The following is a 23,082-nucleotide window of genomic DNA, read 5'->3' on the forward strand; positions in this document are numbered from 1 at the left end:
ATCCCACCTGAACGATGACGCCGCCGCCCCCCCCCCCCGGCCGGCCACATTTAGAGGAGGTATTGACATTGCGTCAGTGTGACTCAAATAATTACACACACAAGTCCTCGTTATCAGAGTTCCACCTGCAACTGGACACACATTTTTTTAAGACACTGGTGCCATCTGAATTGAGAACAAAGAAAGTATCGACAAGTAAAGGTTAATCCAAAATATCCTGATTATTGCTAGCAATATTATGCTCAACCTTAAACACAAGCTTTGCCGCTAAGGTTAGAGTTCATTTGATGATCAGAAGATAGGTTTGGGCCTGCATCCTAGAGTGCTACTGGACCTGAAAGCACATGCTCCAACCTAGCTCTCAAACCCTTCTCTCCATAGGGTTTCAGTGGTTACCTTCGCACACAGCTGGCTCAGTGTGAAGTACAATTTCGACCCCCCCCCGTTTTAACATTTAAGGTCTTGCAGTCATCCTATTTCCCAAGTAAAAATAGCCTATGACCAAAACCCATAATATTTTTACGCTATTAAAATGCTCAGAATTGAAGAAATATTACTTTTTCTCTCATCTCTAACTATCAGGAAGCCTGAAAGAACAGGCTGAGTGGGCGTAGAGCTTATATTCATGACCTCGCCTTGATTGACAGCTGTTTGAAACTCCCTTGTGGTCATTACCAGGTAACAAGGTAAACAATGGGCCACGTCATTCCGAGCCTAAATAGTATGTATTCCTCAACCCATTTTCTCAGCAAAATGCTCTGAGTTGATCATGGACTGTTGGATATCAGACAAACCGCAGCAATACACAATTGCATTTCTATTGTTTTGTAATTATATTACAGAATATAGTTCACCGATACACTTCCTCACAACAATTTATAAAGCTTGAATCACCTTAGAAGCTTAGACGCAAGGGAATGTACATGAAAAACAGCATACAATAAGTGTACTGGACTATTTATTGGTGCCTCTGCATTAGCATTATAAATGACTATATTCAGAATTGTATGAATTGATCAGACATTTGATCATTTACAATAGGCTAGCATATCCAAAATATTGATCAACATGAAAACTTGAGAAAAAAAGTGAGAAATTTGACATAAAAATATAATTACAGCCATAAACCTAGTATAGTCACCCTGCCGCCCTTGTGTCCCTACAGTGCGCAGGACCCACTGATTTATTCAATTTGTAACTCAAATCTCCAGTCCGAATGCTTGATAAATTATATAAAAAGTAACAAAATGATGTGATGTCAAGTAAAGTGAACTACTAAGGCTTTAGGAAATGCAACCAACTACAAAGATTGATGGGGACAGGAGGGGGACCCATGTACCCCGCTTCAATCAAGCAGGCGTCAGTCACCCACTTGGCTTCAGTCACCCCCTCAAGACTGAAGCGGGAGACAAATCCAGCTATGGCCTCCTTGTCAGGCCTCTTACACTGGGGAGATAGCTCGCACAGCTTCCCCACATACGGCGCTGGATCAAGGGGGACATTGATCCAAGATGAGATCCAGGAGCCTGTCTGCGTAGCCTGTAATGTTTTTGAAAAGGCAAATGTTTGTTAAATATGTACTGAATTTAAATGTTCTGATTTATGATGCTATCAATTTGTTAATGTAGAAATCTCATTCTACAATGTGTTTTCAAGTGCTGAAATTGAAATATGCAATATTTGTTCAGGCACTTTTGTAAAACTTTTCAATGTTTGTATGTGGAATTTCTGTGTGCCTGAAATGCACAATTAATGCAGATTTGATATGAATAAATGACTTACAGAATGTTGGGTCTGTCTTCACAGAATATCCTTCTTTGCCTTGGGAAAGCTGTTTTTGTATTACAGCATTCCTCCTGTGATGGTTGCCTGGGAAGCTGTGCAGACAGACAGTATATTTTGAATAAAAAAAAAACATGTATTTCATTAGTTTGATGACAGTGGCAAGACAAAAAGGAGATATAGTGAAATAACCCCCCCCCGATCATCATGATTAGACCCAATGACACAAGCTACATCAACTGCAAGACAACCCACACAATAATGGTAAATGGTAAAGCACCCTTTACTGGTTCTAACAGCTGACCAATCAGCTTGCTGCCGAGGCTTAGCAAACTTTAGGAAAAGTTGGTTGACCAGATAAAATGCTATTTCTCCAAACAAATGAACAATAGACTTTCAACATGCTTATAGAGAACGGCACTGACACAAATTACTGATTGGTTGAAAGAAATTGTTAAAAACATTGTGGGAGCCGTACTGATAGATTTCAGTGCAGCCCTTGATATTATTGACCATAACGAGTTGTTGAAAAAAAAAAAAAACTTGTTATGGCTATTCAACCTCAGCTCAATCTATATGGCATTATTTAATGGAAGCTTCTCTAATGTTCAACATATAAAGTGTGGTACCGCAGGGCAGCTCTCTTGGCCCGCTACTCTTTTCTATTTTTATTAATGACCTACCACGGGCATTAAAACAAAGCCTGTGTGTCTATGTACGCGTCAGCAACCACAGCTAGTGAAATCACTGCAACCCTAAACAGAGTTGCATCAGTTTTAGAATGGAGGAGCTATTTTTATTTCTCAATCTCAACTTGTAAAGCGCACCTCCCATTCGGATGCATAGGCTATAGCCTGTCAACCGTTGACTATCAGCGCGTCACCCACCATTTTGCAATGTGAGCTTGAGGCAGTATAATTGTTTGAAACCTGAACGTTTTTCTATGGGCTTATTTTGGGCATAAGCTTGTCGCCTGCCTTCCCACATTGGGACTACTCCTATTGTTAGGGGGAAAACATAAGCATCTTGTCATTACATACAGATCTATGATAGTGTTTTCTGTTGGTCACGCCATTTTACTGTTTGGAAAAAATGTAACCGTTTATTGACCGGTTAATGAGGGTTTAATAGTTTTACACAGATGTGGAGAGGTCTGTCTGTGATAAAGAGATGCTCTGCTTTTTGACACCACACAATGCAAGTCCTGCAGGCTCTAGTTTTATCTTATCTTCATTATTGGCCAGTCATATAGACAGGTGCTGCAAAGGACCTCAAAAAACTGCAGCTGGCCCAGAACAGAGTAGCACATCTTGCTCGTCACCGTAATCAGAGGGCTAATATCAATACTATGCATGCCAGTCTCACTTTGTTAAAAGTAGAGGAGAGTGACTGCATTTCTTATTTTTATAAGAAACATTGTGTTAAATTCCAAATTGTTTACATAGGCAACTTACACACAGCTCTGACACACACGTAACCCGCCAGACATGCCACCAGGGGTCTTTTTCCAGTTCACAAATCCAGAACAAATTCAAGAAAATATACAGTATTATATATTGCCATGATTGCATGGAACTCCCCATCTCAGATTGTTCAAGTGAACAGCAACCCTGGTTTAAAAAACCTGAATGCAACACCTCCCGGCATAACACTTCTCCCCTACTTGACCTACATATTTAGTGTGTAAGTACTGATACGTAGGCTGTGTGACATTTTAATTGTATGTAGTTCTGTCCTTGAGCTGTTCTTGTCTATTAATGTTCTGTATAATGTCAGGTTCCACGTGGATCTAACATCTCCCAAATGTTGGCTACCGTGTCAGACTCATCAAACTCTGATACTTACATTATGGTCAGTGCTTGCAAGATCCTCTGTGAATGATGGTATAGCATCCATCTTCAGGATTAGCTTCCTGGCAAGACCCATTGAATGTTTTCCACAATTAATAAATCAACTTTACCAAAAATGTGCACTGCACACACATTATATGGTCGTAATTTTCAGTGCAGTCTGTCCACCCCAAATGAAAAGCAGCCACTGCTGCTTCGAAAAATTGTGTAAGGTTAATTTCACACTTCGGCATACAGTCGGCGTGCTTTTACCGGCACGCTGGTAAGCAGCTTGTTAACTAACAATCACACCACAGACGAAAGGTTACCAGTACGCTCTGCTTCAGCTAGCTACTAGTAGATAAAGCCAAAGCAAGGTGTAGGTGCACATGATGGTTAAGGCTATACATACAGTACCAGTTAAAACAGTTTGGATACACCTACTCATTCAAGGGTTTATTTTAACAAAACTATATTCTTCAAAGTAGCCACCCTTTGCCTTGACAGTTTTGCACTCTTGGCATTCTCTCAACCAGCTTCATGAGGTAGTCCCCTGGAATGCATTTCAATTAACAGGTGTGCCTTGTTAAAAGTTAATTTGTGGAATTGATTTCCTTCTTAATGCGTTTCAGCCAATCAGTTGGGTTGTGGCAAGATAGATAGTATACAGAAGATGGTATTTTACCAAAAAGGACAAAGTCCATATTATGGCAAGAACAGCTTAAATAAGCAAAGAGAAATGACAGTTCATCATTACTTTAAGACATGAAGGTCAATCAATCCAGAAAATTAAGAACTTTGAAAGTTTCTTCAAGTGCAAAAACCATCAAGCGCTATGATGAAACAGGCTCTCATAAGGACCCCCACAGGGAAGGAAGACCCAGAGTTACGTCTGCTGCAGAGGACAAGTTCACTAAAGTTAACTGCACCTCAGATTACAGCACCAAATAAATGTTTCAGAGTTCAAGTAACAGACATCAACTGTTCAGAGGAGACTGCGTGAATCAGGCCTTCATGGTCGAATTGCTGCAAAGAAATCACTAAAGGACACCAATAATAAGAGACTTGCTTGGGCCAAGAAACACGAGCAACGGACTTTAGGCTGGAGGAAATCTGTTCTTTGGTCTGAGTCCAAATGTGTTATTTTTGGTTCCAACCACAGTGTCTTTATGAGATGCAGAGTAGGTGAACGAATGATCTCTGCATGTGTGGGTCCCACTGTGAAGCATGGAGGAGATTTGATGGTGTAGAAGTTCTTTGCTGGTGACACTGTCAGTAATTTATTTAGAATTCAAGGCACACTTAACCAGCATGGCTACCACAGCATTCTGCAGTGAAACGCCATCCCATCTGGTTAGCAAGTAGTGTAACTATAATTTGTTTTTGGCCTCCAATCACCCAACCTCAACCCAATTGAGATGGTTTGGGATGAGTTGAACCGCAGAGTGAAGGAAAAGCAGCCAACAAGTGCTCAGCATATGTGGGAACTCAAATGGTTGGAAAAGCATTCCAGGTGAAGCTGGTTGAGAGAATGCCAAGAGTGTGCATAGCTGTTATCAAGACAAAAGGTGGCTACTTTGAAGAATCTAAAATATATTTAGATTTGTTTAACACTTTTTTTGGTTACTACATGATTCCATGTGTTATTTCATAGTTTTGATGTCTTCACTATTACTCTACAATGTAGAAAATAGTACAAAGAAAGAAAAACCCTTGACTGAGTAGGTGTCCAAACTTCTGACTGGTACTGTATTTAAATTTAGGTAAGATAATATGATGCTAGCATTGGTGTATTACATTTCCAGTTTATGTGACGTTGTATAAGCTGGAAGTAAATCCATAGTAATGCCTGCCTCCTGAATCTAAGTGTTTGACTTGGGGCGGGGGACCAGTAACTTTATGATCCCTCCTGATCAATGTACCACTAACTGGTTTCATTAAAATATGATCCAATTTTATGAAAAACATGATTTTCAGTGTTCAGGATCTTTAAAAACACAGGGAAATTTTTATTTTTTTAATAACATTTATCTAACTACGCAAATCAGTTAAGAACAAATTATTATTTTACAATGACGGCCTACCCCAGCCAAACCCTCCCTTAACCTGGACGATGCTAGACCAATTGTGCGCCACCCTATGGGACTCCGATCACGGCCAGTTGTGATAAAGCCCGGGATCGAACCAGGGTCTGTAGTGACTAGTCTAGCACTGAGATGCAGTGCCTTAGTTTATGGCTCCCGAGTGGCGCAGCAGTCTATCTATAACCTGGGGTATTCTGAAGGCAGTGGTATTGAGGTTGGATGATGATGAAGACCAATAAAATAACATCAATATAACGAACTGTATTCATTAGGCCTATAACGACATTTAAGTGCATTCGGAAATTATTCAGATCTCTTGACTTTACACATTTTGTTACGTTACAGCCGTATTCTAAAATGTATTAAATAAATAAAAATCCCCAGCGATCTAAACACAATACCCCACAGGCTTAGAAAATGTTGCAAATGTATTAAATAAAAATACAGAAATACCCTATTTATATAAGTATTCAGACCCTATGAGACTTGAAATTGAGCTCAGGTGCACCCTTTAGTTTCTAAACTTGGTTGCAGTCCACCTGTGGTAAAGGCATGCACCTGTGTCTATGAGGTCCCACAGTTAACAGTGCACATCAGAGCAAAAATCAAGCCATGAGGTTGAAGGAATCGTCCGTAGAGCTCCGAGACAGGATTCGGTTGAGGCACAGATCTGGGGAAGGGTACCAAACAATTTATGTAGCATTGAAGGTCCCCAAGAACACAGTGGCCTCCATCATTCTCAAAATGGAAAAAGTTTGGAATCACCAAGACTCTTCCTAGAGCTGGCCGCACGGCAAAAATTGAGCAATCGGGGGAGAAGGGCCTTGGTCAGGGAGGTGACCAAGAACCGATGGTCACTCTGACAGAGCTCTAGAGTTCCTCTTTGAAGATGGGAGACAACTATCTCTGCAGCCCTCCGCCAATCAGTCATTTTATGGTGGAGAGGTCCTTCTCTGGTGAGATGAAATCAAGATTGAACTCTTTGGCCTGAATGCCAAGGTTCACATCTGGAGGAAACCTGGCACCATCACTACGGTGAAGCATGGTGGTGGCAGCATCATGCTGTGGGGATGTTTTTCAGTGGCAGGGACTGCGAGACTAGTCAGGATCGCGGGAAAGATGAACGGAGCAAAGTAAAGAGATCCTTGATGAAAACCTGCTCCACAGCGATCAGGACCTCAGACCGGGGCGAAGTTTCACCTTCCAACAGGACAACGACCCTAAGCACACATCCAAGACAACGCAGGAGTGGCTTCGGGACAAGTCTCTGAATGTCTGAGTGGGCCAGCCTGAGCCCAGATTTGAACCCGACTGAACATCCCTGGAGAAACCTGAAAATAGCTGTGCAGCAACGCTCCCCATCCAACTTGACCGCACTTGAGAGGATCTGCAGAGAATGGGAGAACCTCCCCAAATACAGGTGTGACAACCTTGTAGCGTCATACCCAAGAAGACTCAAGTCTGTAATTGCTGCCAAAGGTGTTTCAACAAAGTACTGAGTAAAGGGTCTGAATACTTATGTAAATGTGCTATTGAATAAAATATATAAATTAGCTAACATTTATAAAAACGTGTTTTTGCTTTGTCATAATGGGGCATTATATGTAGATTGATGAGGGGGAAACTAATACAGAATAAGGATGTAACCTAACAAAATATGGGAAAAGTCAATGGGTCTGAATACTTGTTACTGCCCGAATTCAAAATGGATTATATTTCTTCCCCCCTCACCCAGCGACACACAATACCCCATAATGACAATATGAAAATATATTTAAAATGAAATAAATAATTAATTTACACAAGTTTGATGTTAGATTCACCTTTGGCAGCGAACAACTGTGAGTCTCTGGGAAAGTCCAAGAGCTTTGCACACCTGGATCTTACAATATTTGGCAGTTATTCTTTAAAAAAATATCCATCCTCAGTTTTCTATCCCCACTAAACTCTAAATGTTTATTTTTTTTATTTTATATTTTTTTTTAAATCACCATTGGCCTCATGGTGAAATCCCTGAGCGGTATCCCTCCTCTCCGGCAACTGAGTTAGGAAGGAAGCCTGTATCTGTAGTGACTGAGTGTATTGACACAATCCAAAGTGTAATTAATAACTTCAATGGTCAAAGGGATGTCTGCTTTTTTTTAACCCATCGGTGCCCTTCTTTGCGAGACATTGGAAAACCTCTCTGATCTTTGTGGTGGAATCTGTTTGAAATTCACTGCTCGACTGAGGGACCTTACAGATAATTGTGTGTGTGTGGTGCCGAAAGGAGGCAGTCATTCAAAAAGCATGTTAAAAACTTATTTAGTGATGCACGATATATCGGTATCGGCCGATATTAGCTAAAAAGGCCAACAACGGTATCCACCCGATGTCTAGTTTAACGCCGATGTTAAAGCTACCATGCATACCTAGATAACGTAGGTACATGACGTAATGACACCCACAATGTCTGCTTTGTGGATTGAGCAGTCAAGTCGAGCAGTCATTTGAAAGAGGAAGAACATTTCAGCGAGACAACAAAGGCGAAATCCATTAACGCCAAGATAATGGCATTCATTGCCCTTGACAATCAACCGTTCTCTGTCGTGGGTGATTTTGGCTTTCGTCGACTCGTTGAGCACCGGTACACACTACCAAGTGCGTTATTTTTCAGATGTCGCCCTACCGGAGTTACACAGTAATAGCGTCACTGCTATTAGCTATACAGCATACATACTATAGAACGCCGTTTGGGTCTTTGCATGTCAAAAACAGACACCGTAGCACTGTCAAAGCTGTACAAAAAAAGTCTGCAAACACCGGCCACGAACGATGTGTTTACAATACCATGTTGGTAATAAAGCATGATTTGTTTGACCACAACTTCTGGGACAGTTAGCTTTAGCTTGGTACCTAGATATCACCAATACAACTAGCCTGAAAACAATGACCAGTAGAAACTGCAGTCATTTTCATTATTCTTAGCAATGATTTAGGAATCTAGCAATGATAAGTATTAGCTAGATGACCACTTGTTGTTTGCCTACTGAAATTTAACTTGAGTTCATGAAAATAAATAGCTAGCCAGCTAATTAACCCTGTTGCCCAAAGCTAACGTTATAAGCAGGCAGTTAGCTTCACCTGGCTAGTGAGGCTCGACCAGACTGGGTTATGTGTTGTGAAGCTAGCCACAATAAGGATTAGGCACAATAGTGGAATTTGCGGTTTGCCTTCAAAAGAAAAGTATGTCACTGATGCAAATTAATACAAATAGTTGAATTATGCCATACTATCATTTTCAACTCTAACTGCAAAGTCGACTATTAGCTAATCGTCATTGTGGCTAGCTTCACATAGATGGTCTGACCACCATTAATCAAATAAGAACGGTCTTATAAATTAGGATTATTTTAGATGACACCTAGCTATATACACTGCTCAAAAAAATCAAGGGAACACTAAAATAACACATCCTAGATCTGAATGAATGAAATATTCTTACTCAATACTTTCTTTACATAGTTGAATGTGCTGACAACAAAAATCACACAAATTATCAATGGAAATCAAATTTATCAACCCATGGAGGTCTGGATTTGGAGTCACACTCAAAATTAAAGAGGAAAACCACACTACAGGCTGATCCAACTTTGATGTAATGTCCTTAAAACAAGTCAAAATGAGGCTCAGTAGTGTGTGTGGCCTCCACGTGCATGTATGACCTCCCTACAATGCCTGGGCATGCTCCTGATGAGGTGGCGGATGGTCTCCTGAGGGATCTCCTCCCAGACCTGGACTAAAGCATCCGCCAACTGTCTGTGGTGCGAGACATGATGTCCCAGATGTGCTCAATTGGATTCAGGTCTGGGGAACGGGCGGGCCAGTCCATAGCATCAATGTTTTCCTCTTGCAGGTACTGCTGACACACTCCAGCCACATGAGGTCTAGCATTGTCTTGCATTAGGAGGAACCCAGGGCCAACCGCACCAGCATATGGTCTCACAAGGGGTCTGAGGATCTCATCTCGGTACCTAATGGCAGTCAGGCTACCTCTGGCGAGCACATGGAGGGCTGTGCGGCCCCCCAAAGAAATGCCACCCCACACCATGACTGACCCACCGCCAAACCGGTCATGCTGGAGGATGTTGCAGGCATCAGAACGTTCTCCACGGCGTCTCCAGACTGTCATGTCTGTCACATGTGCTCAGTGTGAACCTGCTTTCATCTGTGAAGAGCACAGGGCGCCAGTGGCGAATTTGCCAATCTTGGTGTTCTCTGGCAAATGCCAAACGTCCTGCACGGTGTTGGGCTTTAAGCACAACCCCCACCTGTGGACGTCGGGCCCTCATACCACCCTCATGGAGTCTGTTTCTGACAGTTTGAGCAGACACATGCACTTTTGTGGCCTGCTGGAGGTCATTTTGCAGGGCTCTGGCAGTGCTCCTCCTGCTCCTCCTTGCACAAAGACGGAGGTAGCTGTCCTGCTGCTGGGTTGTTGCCCTCCTACGGCCTCCTCCATGTCTCCTGATGTACTGGCCTGTCGCCTGGTAGCACCTCCATGCTCTGGACACTACGCTGACAGACACAGCAAACCTCCTTGCCACAGCTCGCATTGATGTTCCATCCTGGATGAGCTGCACTACCTGAGCCACTTGTGTGGGTTGTAGACTCCGTCTCATGCTACCACTAGAGTGAAAGCACCGCCAGCATTCAAAAGTGACCAAAACATCAGCCAGGAAGCATAGAAACTGAGAAGTGGTCTGTGGTTATCACCTGCAGAACCACTCCTTTATTGGGGGTGTCTTGCTAATTGCCTATAATTTCCACCTGTTGTCTATTCCATTTGCACAACAGCATGTGAAATGTATTGTCAATCAGTGGTGCTTCCTAAGTGGACAGTTTGATTTCACAGAAGTGTGATTGACTTGGAGTTACATTGTAAATTGTAAAGAAAAAAGTATTGAATAAGAATATTTCATTCATTCAGATCTAGGATGTGTTATTTTAGTGTTCCCTTTATTTTTTGAGCAGTGTAGTTAGCTAGCCAACTATAGCAACTGAAAGAGATGCAGTTTTGGAATGTTTTTGGAGAAGAACATTGTTTGCATCCATGAGCTAGCTACCTTAAAACAATTTTTTACCAGCACTGTAGGTCCGCGAGACAACTTTACCAGCATCATAGCATACGATGAATCATTGTGACATGAAATACGAAAGATAGTGTAATCAATCTGTAATAATTACGTACAAATTTATGAACGCGTTAAATTATGTGATGTGCAGCCATATTCAAGTCCTGATTGGCCATAGTGTTATTTGACACATCAAATAGGGCCATCCATAGAAATCCTGGATGAGAATGAAACAACTTAACAAATGAACAACGAAATAGCACAGCAATTAAGCGAAATAAATAGGTTTCGGTTATGTCTTACTGGTAATGGGGACATACGTAAATTCCAACAAAATAACATTTTGGTCAGTGTGGTGTGTGTGTGTAACCTGTATTTAACTAGGCAAGTCAATTAAGAACAAATTCTTATTTACAATGACAGCCAGGACGACGCAGGGCCAACTGTAATCCGCCCTATGGGACTCCCAATCACGGCCGGATGTGACACAGTCTGGATTCGAACCAGGGACTGTAGTGACGCCTCTTGCACTGAGATGCAGTGCCGTAGACCGCTGCGTCCATGTGTGTGTGTTAACTATTTAACTGTACTAGAATGGGCAATGGTGTAGGAACATCCCAAGGATACCAGATAGCTATTGACCCTACAGTTACTAGCTATATTTCATGTAGCCAAGCCATGTGCATGAGTAGCCACTAGCCAGTCAATGAGAGAGCAACAGCACATATAGAACAATGACCCAGATAGTTCACTATGTAGAAATCTGACGCATCCCGTTGGCGTTTCCACAACACCAAATATGGTGATGAAAGGATGCCCAGTGGGCAGCAGTGGGAGAAGATTGGGCAAGATGGATTTTGGCCGACATTCTGCAAATGTTCTCATCCATGAAACATTTGATCTCAATACAGCTTTGTTACGAACAGAATGGACTAAGTTTTGTAGACTTTACCCTTTGCCTAAGTACATTGCGTTGTTTAAGAGCACAAGGGCGAATTGAGTTATTGCAAATGCGTATTTCAGAGTAGACGTTCTCGAACGGAAATATGCAAATACATGCTAGAATGCGCCAATAGGATTTTGCTAGCTCGCTCTTGGCTCTGCCCACCTTCCTTGTTTGCCCACTATGATTAATTTCCTGAATTGGTAACGACAAGCAGTGGTCTTCCTTAGGTTAGTTGAAAAAAATATTTGGCAACAGCGCCTCCACAAATAGTCGACGACAACCCGCCCTCAATGATGGCCAAGAAAATGTAAACTGAACGAAGGTTACTTTGCTGTCGATAATAAAACTGCGGAAAGAGAGAAGACCATTTGAGGAAATGAGCTGGCCGCAACCAGATTCCAGACAAGTGGGAATCAAATGTACCAAACGTTTCAGTTAGTTAGAGACGGACACAAAAATGGTTGTTACAACATTAACTAGCTAAAGTTAGCTAGTGAGATTTGCGCTTTGGTCGCTTGACTTGGTTACAAATGGTTGGCTAATTTGTAACTAGCCTAAATTAGCGGTCATCAAAAAGTACGTTAGATAGCTGTTGACTAGCAAACAGCACAGTAGCCAGCCAACTTCTTGTATAGTTCCACCCACTATAAAATCTGCTTTTACGAATTATTTTTCAGTGCTTGCCCTCAGCGAATATGGTCAAGCAGATGTTGGGACAGCGTTAACGTTAGTTACTGAAATTATCAAATAGTTTTCCTCAAGAACGGGAGCGGTTGCTAGCAGGTAGCTAACGTTAATTATGTAACGTTATAGCTACAACATTAACGTATATAGAATGAAAAGTGTACGTAACTGGCTAGATTATGGGGAAGGACATTTGATTATTTTACACCAACAAGTTGTATTTAAAACGAGGGTTGTGATTTAAAACGGCATGGGCGTCGATTGTCTCGGCGACGTCTAATTGTATTGGTTAACTACATTCAAAAACGTAAATGATTAAAATGTGTTACTCAACGTAGCTAGAATAGTTACTGGGTCTAAAAGACAAAACAAGAACATTTACTTACCAGGGAGGATGATAACTAGTCGACATGACGAATATTCCAGTTAGCAATAGCGTACTTAGCTAGCGAACGTTATCCATTGCAAACCGCGCATACATAGTTCTTGCTGGGTTGGTACTGCTATCTTGCTGGCTAGCACGCAATCCACAAACACTATGCGGTATTTAGAATGAAGCAACATTTTATGTGTGGTGTTTGCTGTCAACGTCGGGTAACTTACTCGAAAGGGATAACTAGCTAGCTGTAGCGAAAAATCAGTTCACCCAAAAGGTTACTTACAGCTGACCAAGCCATAACTTTGCAATGGCAAACAGACTGTTTGTGATTGGTCAGCGAGTGGCACCAATCACCTGTAGAGAGCTAGGGGACAATGAGATCACTGGTTAGTTTACTTCGAAGGACTGAGTAAAAACCAACAAAAAACTGGTAGAAAGGGTCAGATATCAGAATCATTTTATATTAAAATTAAAGTCAATCGTAAAACTGTGAAATGACCAAATTAATTGTTGTACTTTTATATTTTAAACATTTATGGCACATCTGATGTAAATTTCCTTCAATGGGGCTAGACTGTGTACATGGGTCATCTGACCCGATAATATGGATTTATTGTGGAAGAGTATTATTGGAGAGGTAGTGTAGACACATTGATCATATACCAGACATACACAGTGACAACATTCCTTCTGAAATAGATTTTTTGCAGTGTGATGCAAGGGAAAGGAGGGGGAGGAGATCTGTCCTGCTTTCATCTGTTTCTGCCTCCCTTTGGATGGGCTAATTAATTCCCATCAGCCACAGATGAGAGTTTTGATTATATTTATTTGACCATTTTAAAACAATACAACTACACATGTGGATATGGCACTATGCCATTCAAATAATCGAGGATGACATAAAACATTAAACAAATACTTAAATTCATTGTGGCCCTCATGTAAATACATGAAAACAAAATATACAGAAGATTATAACATGAAAACAAAATACATCTCGTCAATAGGGAGGAAACCGTAAAACAAATAAAATAGATTACCAAGTAACGTTCTGGAAACAATTATACTTTATTTAAGCCTGTGCAGTTTTAAAGCATTTTGCCCATAAACCATTTCTTAAGCTTTATCTTAAAACTCCCTATTGTAGGGATGGATTTTATATGGTTTGGTACACCATTCCATTCTTCTGCACCAGTGTTAAGTAAATAGCTTTTTCCAGCCATGCTCCTATAGCACAGGAGTCTGATATGAGCAACACTGGCTCTGGTGTGATGGCTATGAGAGTCTAATGAAATTAAAATAACCAGACAGGTAACTGCGGGCAAGGTCATGTGTAACTTAAAAAAACATCAACAGTTTGATTTGCACCACCCGGAGATCAACTGGAAGCCAGTTCAGTTCCTTGAAATGATTAGGACCAATGTCCGTCCTAGGGCTGAGCATGAGCATAATTCTCATTAGTTTGATTAGGGCCATTTAAATTTGTACTTAAGATTTTTTGTTATGCCTCTGAAACATGCGATACAAGCATAGTCATAGTGGCCTGTATCAGAGATATTGCCAGGGTCCTCATAGTCTCTGTATCAAGGAACTTGGCTACCCTTGCTAGAAACATTTTCCTGGAGTGAACCTTCCCAATGACCTTCAGAGCCATGAGTTCACCTGTCATGTGTTGGTCCAGTTCACATCCAAAGTATGTAGCAGAGCATTTTTCCTTCAGCTCTACACCATTACACTTGACCAAGAAGTTGGAAGAGTTTCTCACTTTGTGTTGAGAACCAAAAGGGATACATTCTGTCTTTCCTAAATGCAGAGACAGTTTGCTGTTGGATAACCACTTACTGACTTTAGTCAGTTTGATGCCTAGGGTCTTTTCAACAATATCCTTTTTCTTATGTAAAATCAAGAGGGCAGAATCATCCCAGAACAGAGGGCATGAACAGGCAGAGTCCATATAATTTATGTAGAGCAAAGAAAGCAAAGGCTCCAAAATGCTCCCCTGGGCGATACCATCATTTATCTCCTTAGCATCAGACAGTGTCCAGCCCACATCCACCCTTTGGACCCTATCAATTAAGTATGACCACCCATAATAAGGAGTCGGTGCAAAACCAATTGCTCTCAGTTTGTACAACAAAATATTATGGTTCACAGTATCAAATGCTTTTTGTAGGTCAAGCATGACAATACAACAGAAGTTGCCCATGTCAATGACTTGCTTGATAAAATCTGTCATTTATATTAAACAAGTATCAGTAGAATAGGATTGTCTAAAACTGGACTGAAGGTCATATAAAATGTTATGGTCATCAATGTACTTTATGATCTGTTCATGGAGTGCGCTTTCTAAAACCTTTAACAACAAACTCAAGATTGACACTGGTCTGTAGTTCCCTTGTTCAACTTTGCTTCCTTTCTTGTATAAAGGAACAACTCTTGCATGTTTCAACTCTGGTGGTACCTTCTAGATCTTTAAGCATCTGAAGTTGAAACCTGGGAAAACGCAAACTGTCCTTCGGAGATGCCCTTAGCTGAATAACAGGTTTTTATATGATGGTTTCCAAAGGTGCCAGAGCATTCTGGGAGTTTGTCAACAAGGTTGCTGGCAATAGTGGGGAAAAACTCATTAAATGATCACTCACCTGTGCTCTGTCAAAGGTTACAGTACCATTGATGTTCAGTCCAAAGTTGTTTGACTTTGTTTTGGGCTTGTTGCTACTGCCTAGGTCGTTGAAAGTCTTCCAGAGGTCCCTGGGGTAGTTTTTATTGTCCTGGGCCCTCATTTATCAATGTTGCGTACGAACACGTAAACCATGCGTGCAATCATTTCTAAGCAAAGTGTGGGATTTATCAATTTGTACTTATACTTGAGAATGTGTGTAAATTTAAGCACACCTCGGACCATGAGTACGCACAGCACCTTGTGGTAGAAAGGTCTAACTGCTTATGAAATACCACCCACCAAATGGAAAAAGGGTTGACATACTGGACCAAATCATAAACTATGACGATAAAAGATAATACATTAATAGTTTATTAATGTATTTCTTTTATAGACTCTTAAGCTACAAATAGTTTTCTCAGGGTGCTATTGAATTCATAAGCATGACGCCATTTAAGCCTAATTGAATAATAAAGTAAATTAAAAAGAGAGTGGAATGTACGGTTGGAGTCAATTTTGTTAAACCAGTTAAATAATATAAAAGGCAACACTGGGGCATTGTGACTTGTCAAAAATGGCAAATCTTGCATTGCTGGAGGACCTGGCACAAGCTGCATTAAGCAGGGAGCGTGTTTTCAATGAGCTTGCAGATTTTTTGCTGAGAGCGACACTTGGCTTTATTAGTAGATTTCATTTTCCAAGGCATATTTTATTGTATCTCTGCAACCAACGCTCTCCAGTATTAGAAAGGGAGACGAATCGCACCAATACCATCCCAGTGCATACCCAAGTCCTCTCCACCCTGGGATTTTTGTCCACTGGAACATTCCAAAGGGAGATTGCGGATCAGTCTGGCATTTCACAACCAACCATGAGCTGAATATTGCCTGCAGTCCTTCATGGTATTATTTCATTGACCCCACAATACACACAGTTTCCACTGCTGTGCAGCAGGCCAGAGTGAAAAGGGATTTCCATGCCATAGCTAGATTTCACAATGTCATTGGAGCAATTGACTGCACCCACATCTCAATAAAAGCACCATCATTGAACGAATTCAACGTCGTCGACAGAAAAGGTTTCCATTCTGTCAATGTGCAGGTCATCTGTGATTCACATTTGGAATTGTTGAATTTAGTGGACAAATGGCCAGGTTGGACACATGAATAATTCATTGTGCAGAACAGTTCAGTTGGTCTTAACCTCCAGGAAGGAGCTGTTGAGGATGGACGGCTCATTGGTAAGTGACTTGTGTTTTTATTTGCAAGATTTTATTTGCCTCGTTAGACCTCTACTGGGAAACAATATCTGAATGTTGTGTTCACAACCGCAGGAGACCGGGGCTACCCATTAAAAACATGGCTAATGACTCCCCTCACAAACCCCTCAAACCAACAAGTGGCCAGGTACAACCAAGACCACGCAAGAACAAGAACAACAGCGGAGCGCACCATAGGCCTGCTGAAAGGGCGTTGGCTGTGCTTGTCTGGGACCTCCTGTCTCAGACAAGCACAGACAGTGTGCCTCTGCACACTGCAATACCAGCCTAGCAAGGTTTGCCTCTGAAATGACATTCCTTCAAAAGCCATTACGTGAATGTAATAGAATGTACAATTTCCTTTTTAGGTTTGCTACATTGTCAAGGCTTGCAGTGCGCTCCACAACATTGCAATCAAAAACAGCATTCCACTGAATGATCCACCCAGACCCGATGAGCCCATGCCTGACAGGGAGTGTTTCCCACCACCCATAGCCCTGGCACTGAGGACAATAGTCAATATCGGTTTTAGGTATCTGTTCTTCCAAATATTGTAATCAAATCGACAAGGAAAACACATTTACATTGCACCAGAACTTATTGTCTCAAATATTTGACACAATCAAGATCTTTCAATGATTGATTTATCCCTCTCAGGCCTTGCATACATCCTCAAGAGTATGTTTTGTTCTCTTCTTGTTGTTTCAGGACTGATTCAGTCCTGAAGCGCTCGCCAAAGAGGACACCGTTCTTGTAGGCCTGGGGATGAGGGGGTCAGGCAAATCACCCACATCTGTCAAGATTTCATGTCTAAATATGGTTGCAAAAATAAAGCTTGACTTATTATCATTTGGTGTATCTGGTATTCAGTGTCTGGGAGAGGGTCCTCAGTATCACCATCACAAATGATGCCAGACACTGGGGTCTATCCAATTATGCTGCCAATGCGCTGGTCCATAGCAGACAGTGAAGAGTCACTCTACCCTCCTCCTGTTGCACTTATTTCCCTTTTGTGGATATTTTTTTTTTGTTGCATATGTTTTCAAATCAAACCATTTCTTTTTCATTTCGTTAACTGTTCTGCACTTAGATGAGGCAGAATTGACCACAGCTTTAACCTGCTCCCAAGCAATATTTTTTCTCTTATTTGTCAAGCCATTGCTGAGGGCTCCGAAAGTACGGCTTGTTTTTTTCCCACTTCAGTGATCAAATGTTCAATTTCTGCGTACGAAAGTGTTTTTTCTTTGTCTTCTTTGATTCCTCCATGTGGGCGGACAGAAATGAGTGACATTTATTGCAGCTTTAAAGGGAAGGTTTGTGACCATAAATGGTCATTTAAAGGGTCATTTAAAAGCACTAGCACAGTGTTTTAGAACGTGTCTGATTTAACAAGGCAAAAATACTTACAGGTGTGTGTAAATCAAGCGTACGAGCATTTGAGAAATACCAACTTTTTTGCACTTGCGAACATTCTAAATGTTCTTCGTATGTGTTCATTTAGAAGTTTTTCTACGCCACATTGATAAATGAGAGCCCTGGATCTTTGAACTGTATTCCTTAGGTGTTTGTGTTGAGTGAAGGACTCTGGAAATGTTGACCTCTTGAAGTTTTTTAGAGCATTGTTTCTCATGGTGATGAAAGGAAGATTTCCCTACGATCCTGGGTTCTGTCCTTTGTTTGATCCTCATCACTTAAGGGTGCCAGCTTGTCCACAGCACTGAGAAATATACCCTGGAAGAGTTCCTATGCTCTATCAACACCCTCACTTTCCATAACATTAGACCAGTCTACCTATCCTAGTAGTTTATTAAATTGTTATTTGTCAAAGTTTTTGAGGGTCCTGAAGGTTTTGTGACAATTTAACAGGTTTTTCTCACTTTCCTAGAGCAGGTTATTAAGAAATGGTTGATAATTCCATATGAAATTACACTACTTTGGGATATCTTGTGATTATCTGATACCATATTGAGATCAATGGCAGTCTGGCTTATGTCAGAGATTCTTGTAGGCTAATTTATGAACTGAGTCAAACAGAAACTTTTGCAAAAGTTAGACAAGCCTTATACAGGGGGCAGCTCATGTTCAGTACATCAGTATTTACATCACCCAGTAGAATCACTTCAGAGGTTAGAAAGTCACATAAGGCAGTACACTTATTTTCAAGGATCTCATAAAAGTCACTCTGGTCTGGAGGTCTATACAGAACCCCTATTCTGGAGGTCTATACAGAACCCCTAACAAGATTGCTTGGCACTTAAGTAATAATATATCCAGGCAAACTGCTTCCGTGTGATCATGGTTTAAATCAGTTCTCATTTTAAGACCAATGTCCGCTCACGTCCCCTCCTCTCTGATTTCTGTCCTTTCGGGTAATTAGGAAGGTTTCTAATTCTTAGTCTTTGATGGAAGGTTCTCTCTGTGAAACATAAAACTCCTGCGTTACTCTTTCTGGCTAGTAAGCAAATCTCATCTATTTTTGGCAGTAGACTGCATACATTAAGATGTAAACAATGCACATTTCTGGGCGTGAGTGGCTTGAAAGAGACTACCTCAGGAAGATCTGTTTCGGGCACTTGGTTAAGTTCGCCCTCTTGAGTTCTCCCCTTCACCAAGGAAGGCTGCTGAACCATTTAATGTACCTCTGTCCGCTCTCCCACAAAGGGTTCAACTCTGTCATCTTCATGCAGCACTGAGCCTCTGCCTCAGATGGTGGAGCGACCACACCCTCCACCTGTCACCTGTCGGCGTTGGTCGCAGCGAGTCTCTTTAGCCTGTGCCTCACTTTCAGCTGCATTTTTGCATTTTTGCTGCTTTTGATGTGCTTTTCACCTGTGGTAACCATGGAAACTAAAGACGCAACTAGACACCAGCGCACATGGGATAGCCTGTTTCGTCTTAGACCTCAATTCTACTCTGCACCAGGACTGGATGGGATGCTGAACATAGTCAAGCCACACCATTAAGCCCATGTTTGGACAGGACATCACAGGAAGCCAGGGAGAATACGGGGAGCAAAAATGCAGCTGAAAGTCTTCTGATGGCAAAACCCCTCCATCCATCAGTTGAAGCAACCATTCCAAGGCAATGTACAGAAAACTGCACACATGAAAATCACAATTGTCCTTGGCTCCAGAAGATGAAATGATCTAGCTAGTCAAAACAACTAGCTAGTTGATTGCAGTACTGTAGTTTGGAGACGTTCTCAAATGTCCAAACCAATTCAATGTTTATGGGGATAAAAAAAAAAAGATGTACAAGTTGAAGTCAGAAGTTTACATACACCTAGGTTGGGTTCATTAAAACTCGTTTTTCAACCACTCCACAAATGTTTTGTTAACAAACTATAGTTCTGGCAAGTCGGTTAGCACATCTACTTTGTTCATGACACTTGTAATTCACTGTATCACAATTCCAGTGGGTCAGAAGTTTACATACACTAAGTTGACTGTGCCTTTAAACAGCTTGGAAAATTCCAGAAAATTTTGTCATGGCTTTAGAAGCTTCTGATAGGCTAATTGACATCATTTGAGTCAATTGGAGGTGTACCTGTGGATGTATTTCATGGCCTACCTTCAAACTCAGTGCCTCTTTTCTTGACATCATGGTAAAATCAAAATAAATCAGCCAAGACATCCATAAGTCTGGTTCATCTTTGGGGGCAATTTCCAAATGCCTGACGGTACTACGTTCATCTGTACAAACAATAGTAGGAGGGACTGGTGCACTTCACAAACTAGATGGCATCATGAGGAAGTAAAATTATGTGGATTTTATTGAAGCAACATCTCAAGACATCAGTCAGGAAGTTAAAGCTTGGTCGCAAATGGGTCTTCCAAATGGACAATGACCCCAAGCACACTTCCAAAGTTGTGGCAAAATGGCTTGAGGACAACAAAGTCAAGGTATTGGAGTGGCCATCACAAAGCCCTGACCTCAATCCTATAGAAAATTTGTGGGCAGAACTGAAAAAGCGTGTGTGAGCAAGGAAGCTTACAAACCTGACTCAGTTACACCAGCTCTGTCAGGAGGAATGGGCCAAAATTCACCCAACCTATTGTGGGAAGCTTGTGGAAGGCTACCTGAAACGTTTGACCCAAGTTAAACAATTTAAAGGCAATGCTACCAAATACTAATTGAGTGTATGTAAACTTCTGACCCACTGGGAATGTGATGAAATAATTAAAAGCTGAAATAAATCATTATCTCTTCTATTATTCTGACATTTCACATTCTTAAGGTTAGGAAAAGGGTTAGGGTCAGGGTTATAGCTAAAATGAAACCAAAAAAATCTACTTTTGATGTTAATTTGACAAAAGCTGCATCCCTTCTAGTCATGGCCCACCCCGTGTTGGCTGTAAAAACTATGTGTGTCACACAGAGTTGTGTGCTAGCTAGCTGTCTACATCGTGTCACTGAGGGATTATGGTAACAGCACATAATGATTAATCTGACAATTTATTACATTCTCAGCAATGTCATCAGCAGCCATCTAGGTTTATACAAATGTTTATGATAAACTGACAGTGTGAAAATTGGGCATCATGTGATCACAAAGAGATTAACTGCCCTGTGGTTAACAGTGAGAACAGTCTAGCAGAGATATGATTCATTCTACAAAAATGGCAGATTTCCTATCCTGGCCTTAACCACCAGGAAAAACATTTAAAAGTGTCAGATAATGACACAAAATATGTGGTTTTGTTCAAATTGAAGTGTTTTATTTTTTTTTGTATATATATTTTTTTGTTCATTATTTTACCCCCTTTTCTCCCCATTTTCATGGTATCCAATTGGTAGTTAGAGTCTTGTCCCATCACTGCAACTCCTGTACAGACCCGGGAGAGGCGAAGGTCGAAAGCCGTGCGTCCTCCGAAACACAACCCAGCCATGCCCACTTAACCCGGAAGCCAGCCGCATCAACGTGTCGGAGGAAACACCGTACACCTGGCGACCGTGTCAGAGTGCATTGTGCCCTGCCTGCCATAAGGGGGTTGGTCGTGCGCAATGGGACAAGAACATCCCTGCCGGCCAAACCCTCCCCTAACCCGAACGACGCTGGGCCAAATGCGTGCCACCCCATCGGTCTCCCAGCTGCGACAGAGACTGGACTCGACCCAGGATCTCTAGTGGCACAGCTAGCACTGCACTGAAGTGCAAAACACTGAAGTGTTTTATTGTTAATAAAACATATGTAAGACAGACAAATTGCCAACCATTTTTACAAATATATATTGAAGAACATGGTCAGTAGCATGAAATTGGGTTGTCCCTCGGGTCATGAGTCAAGGTTAAGTGACATATTTTGAGTAAAAGTATTAACTTTGCATAGTTGACAACTTAAAAAACTAAAATATCAACTAAATATGAACAATCTTTTACAGGGAATAACTGTCCTTCCACTCCATGTCACTAGTGTTACCCTTTATAAAAAAAACAGTGCTATCCGTGATCCTTAGGACGCCTCTACCCGAAACCATAACCGCTTTACATTTCAAAGGGGTAGTTCAATTTAGTAGAGTACAGTAGAGTATAGTTTAATTCAGTAGAGTAGATTAAAGTACAATACACTTTCCTTCTCTACTTTGCACTGTAATGTACATACCTGGCTGAGACCTCATCTAGAGGGCAGTGCAGACCTGTGTAATGTCCTTCGATTCAGTATGTGGCAGAGTTGAAGTGAGTGTTCCTTCCTCTTTATAATTCATATCATCAGAGCAGCACTGTGTGAAGTTTCACTGCATGGAAGGAGAAAGAGAGAGAGAGAGAGAGAGTCCTCTTCATTTCCTCAACTTACTGCGCATAGACTGTGTTACTGCCAGATATTCAGTAAGGAGGAGTCCCTCGTCTTCCAGTCTTTGCCTCCACTGAGAGATTGTTCGCTGCTCAGCACCATGTATTATTTAACACTTGTGTCTACGTCTCAAATGGAACTCTATTCCCTATATAGTGCACTACTTTTGACCAGGACCCATAAGACTCTGGTCTAAAGTAGGGCACTATGTAGGGAATAGGGTGCCATTTGGGACACCCAGGGCAGTTGGCTGCTGTTAGAGCTGGTCTTGGATTAGTGGTAGGGGAGGGCTGTCCTGCAGGAGGGAGGGGTTAATGGTCAGGTCTCTGTTGAGTTTGCATCCCAATATTACACTTTATATACATCACAGAAGATTGAAATATAACAAAACAGTTTGCATAGAAACACAGAACTTTCTTCGAAAATTAAACTACAAGTCTTTATTAATTATGACATTTTGAATAATATTAATAACATTCCAACCATGAGATCAGAGGGCGCTTTTGGTCATTGACTGCAGGAAAGGGCTACAGAAGCTAAAGAATTGCTGATC

The 23,082-nt window shown here is 41.4% G+C and overlaps 1 protein-coding gene and 1 long non-coding RNA gene across 2 annotated transcripts in view; one reads left to right on the forward strand and one right to left on the reverse strand.

The window, feature by feature from the left end:
- LOC110535559 (enhancer of polycomb homolog 1-like) overlaps positions 1–13,145 on the reverse strand; it is a 61,193-nt gene extending 48,048 nt beyond the window's left edge. Inside the window, exon 1 of the mRNA XM_036935294.1 lies at positions 12,826–13,145. The gene's annotated coding sequence lies outside the window, so the exon portion shown is untranslated. The remainder of the gene's footprint in view (positions 1–12,825) is intronic.
- A 3,265-nt stretch (positions 13,146–16,410) lies between these two features.
- LOC110536610 lies at positions 16,411–17,573 on the forward strand. Its single transcript, XR_002475482.2, has 4 exons — positions 16,411–16,720; positions 16,814–16,886; positions 17,107–17,270; positions 17,447–17,573. It is a non-coding gene; the product is annotated as an uncharacterized LOC110536610 (long non-coding RNA).
- Positions 17,574–23,082: the final 5,509 nt, after the last annotated feature.

The sequence above is a fragment of the Oncorhynchus mykiss genome, chromosome 11 (assembly GCF_013265735.2).
Source record: "Oncorhynchus mykiss isolate Arlee chromosome 11, USDA_OmykA_1.1, whole genome shotgun sequence".
NCBI classification, from domain to species: Eukaryota; Metazoa; Chordata; class Actinopteri; order Salmoniformes; family Salmonidae; genus Oncorhynchus; species Oncorhynchus mykiss.